Below are 3,739 nucleotides of genomic sequence, written 5' to 3' on the forward strand. Positions count from 1 at the left end.
AAAAAGCTCAACCACACAAGTCGTCAAGCGTGTGTGTGGGCTGTGGCAGGAGGCTGTGTGTAACACCTGAATGATAAGGCAACCATTCTGCAGAGCCACAATGTCAATTGGAACCAAGTCGTTCATAAATTTGGACCTCATGCTACAATGAGACAAAAATATGAAAAAAAAAATATTCAAAACTCACATTAAAAATAATTTAATACTGTGAAATTTTTACTGTATTTTAGTATTGCCTAATGACAAATGTATACATGTGTTGAATATATCAATATATAAATATGGAACTAGGGTCACTAGATTCTTCACAAAATGCAATTCCAGCAAGATATACTCTATCTTTTGTAAGCAAAAAAATTGAAGGAAGAGAAAGACAAGCCGAGTCACGCAAATTTGGAGCTCAAAGCTAAAAAAATTGAGATATGCATAAAAAGCGTATTAAAAATGTGAAAAAAATTTGAAAAGGGATTTTAACCTTATTTTAGGATCTCATTATGACAAGATTTACAAACAAGCCGAATACATGTATCTATACGTGTGGACTGGCTTTCATATTTTTTGACACTCAAAAAATATATTTACATTTTTTCAAGAACTAGGACTCCAAAACAAAATTTCCACTCAAACTATATCTTCAAAGAAATTAAGACCAACCAGGTCATGTAGAATTAGTGGCCAGTCTCTAAAGAAATAGTTACTGATGAGAGATAGGTTTCACAATAGCTTAGACCAGTATGGTGATATACTAGGAAGAACGAAATAGTTTATATATGTCTAAGTACTGCGTACACCACATGCATGACATGTTTTTAGAAAGAACAGGTGAATAAACGAGGGCATGTTATTATTGTAAGAGAATATAAAAAATATTGCGGGCGAGTGTGGTGGCCTTTCTACAACCTACAATGAAACAAAAAAGCATGCCACAACCAGATATAAAGTTGATGCAAAAGGACAAATGACCAACAAGTAATAATTCAATGTGAACTAATATAAAATTTTAAGAAATAACCATTACAAATTGAAAATTAATGTACATATGATATGGTGAGTACAAAAAGGCAAGCCATAGTGCTTTCATCGCAACAAGACTAAAATTCCTATACCTTATAAACTATAGGTGAGTTTTTGTTAACAAAAATGGTAAATTTTGTCTTTACAGTACCTTAACAGTTTATCGGGTCATGATTAGTTAACTAATGTTCATTAACAAGATTTTAACAAACAATTTATTATATACTATGTTGGCTTGGACACACAAAAACATTTCTTAATGGAAAACCATATTCTCAAACTATACTGCTGAAATACGTTAGAGACCCAGATAGAATTTTTGTTCTCAAATGATTTCCAAAAAACCTAAATTACTGGAAAAAAATTATAACATTTATAGTAACAAATGAAACCAAATTGGAAATTCAAATTTTATATGCATAATATAGTATGAAGATATAAACAAAAGGAGCTAGCCGCACAACTAGTTATAAATAAAAATAAAGCACACTCTATCATCTCCCCCACCCATGACACTAAATGTCTCATCCGTTCCAAAATATAAGGAATATTAGTTTTGTAGAAAGTCAAATTTCTTTAACTTTGTCCAAGTAACTCATTATTAGAACATTGTCCCAAGTGACAAAAGGATGATGGAGACTATGATTCCCCCACAAGTCGGATGAGACTCCTGACGAAAATAAAAAAACCCGAAAAAGGGGCCAAAAAGAGCCCAAGCGGTTCATGCCCTACAGAGGGATATTTCTGATCATACTCTAGTGTTGATCGATCCTGGGGAAGCGACACATGTGGATAAATTAAATAATTTTCCTTTCGAATTCGGATGGTTTGAGAGGGGAGGCTTCCTTGATCTCATTGCAGCCGAATGGGCCAAGGATACGGGTGGGATATCAAATATTAATAGATGGCAAACCAAAATTAGACACTTGCGTCAATTCTTAAGAGGATGGGCCAAGAATCAAAGTGGTCTATATAAATTAGAAAAGGAGAGACTGCTACAAATTATTAATGAGCTCGATTTGAGTGCAGAAACCACACTTCTTAATATGTCTGACCGAAATATTAAGAATGAGGCGGAGAAGAAGTTACAAGCTCTTCTGCGAGAAGAGGACATGAAATGGGCACTTACAGCGAAGGTATCTAAGATTGTCCAAGGGGATGATAATACCCAATTCTTTCATCTCTTAGCTAATGGGAGACATAGGAAAAAGAAAATTGTTCAACTTGAACAAGATGAGGGTACAATTGTAGGGCATGAGAACCTCAAACTATACATCTCCTATTTATTATAAGATGCTTTTTGGAGCACTAGAAGAAAATTCTATATCCCTCGATGAGAGCGAGATCGGGGATATACCTCGGCTTAGCTCCGACGAGAATGAGGTGTTGTCTGCTCCTTTCACTCAGAAAGAGATGTTTGATGCAATATCACAAGTGAAAAAAATAAAGCTCCCGGACAGGATGGGTTCCCGGCGGAATTCTATAAGCGATGTTGGCATATCATCAAGGGAGATCTTATGCCTTTGTTCCAGGACTTATTTGATGGTCACTTACAGTTATTCCACCTAAATTTTCGAACAATAACGTTATTGCCAAAGAAGGTGGAGGCAATTTGCATTGAGCAATTGAGGTTGATCTGCCTTCTCAATGTCAGCTTCAAGATCTTTACCAAGGTTGGCATGAATAGGTTAACATGGATAGCTCATTCGGTAGTTCAACCAACCCAAACAGCTTTCATGCCAGCACGGAACATCCTCGAAGGGGTTGTCGTCTTACATGAAACTCTGTATGAAATCCACACGAAGAAACTTGATGGTGTTATATTCAAAGTGGAGTTCGAGAAAGCTTATGGTAAGGTCAAATGGCCCTTCCTCCAGCAAGCCTTATGTATGAAAGGGTTCAATGAGTCTTGGAGATCTCAGGTGGATACATTCATACAAAAAGGTAGTGTTGGGATAAAAGTAAATGATGACATGCGGCATTATTTTCAGACTTACAAGGGGCTAAGACAGGGAGATTCCATGTCTCCTATGTTGTTTAACATAGTAGCGGACATGTTAGCAGTCCTTGTCGGTAAGAGAATGGCCAAGTAGGAGGACTAGTTCCTCACCTAGTAGAGGGGGGTATCCATTCTACAATACGCTAATGACACCATTATTTTCATGTAACACGACCTCGCGAAGGCCAGGAATATGAAACTCGTGTTGTGCCTATTTGAGCAATCGTCTGGACTAAAACTAAATTTTAACAAAAGCGAATTGTTCTGTTACTTAGGGATCCCAATCCATCATAGGCGTTTAACGAACAATGAATGGAAATGTATAGAAGATAGATTTGAAAAAAGACTAAGCTGCTGGAAGGGCAAGCTAATGTCTTATAGAGGTCGGCTAGTTCTGATAAATTCAGTTTTGACGAGCTTACTGATGTTCCTTCTGTCCTTCTTTGAAGTGCCGGTGGGGATGCAGAAAAGATTAGACTTCCATAGATCCCGCAAACGTAGATAAAGGAAAGGGCTGGTCTTTAGCTTTGCCTACGATAAGTAATTAGCGATATGGTATGTCTATACAGGGCAATCATATGTATCCTTTTTTGATGTTTGACTCTCACAGCAATTTAGCCGTCCTCGCCGTTTTGGCTACCGAATCCCAAGAAAATACCAAGGGTGGGCGAGAACGTACTAGCGGTTACCGTAAAATTTCAAGGAAAAACTGCTCGAATTTTTAAA

This window comes from Triticum dicoccoides, chromosome 3A, assembly GCF_002162155.2.
Source record: "Triticum dicoccoides isolate Atlit2015 ecotype Zavitan chromosome 3A, WEW_v2.0, whole genome shotgun sequence".
Classification (NCBI taxonomy): domain Eukaryota; kingdom Viridiplantae; phylum Streptophyta; class Magnoliopsida; order Poales; family Poaceae; genus Triticum; species Triticum dicoccoides.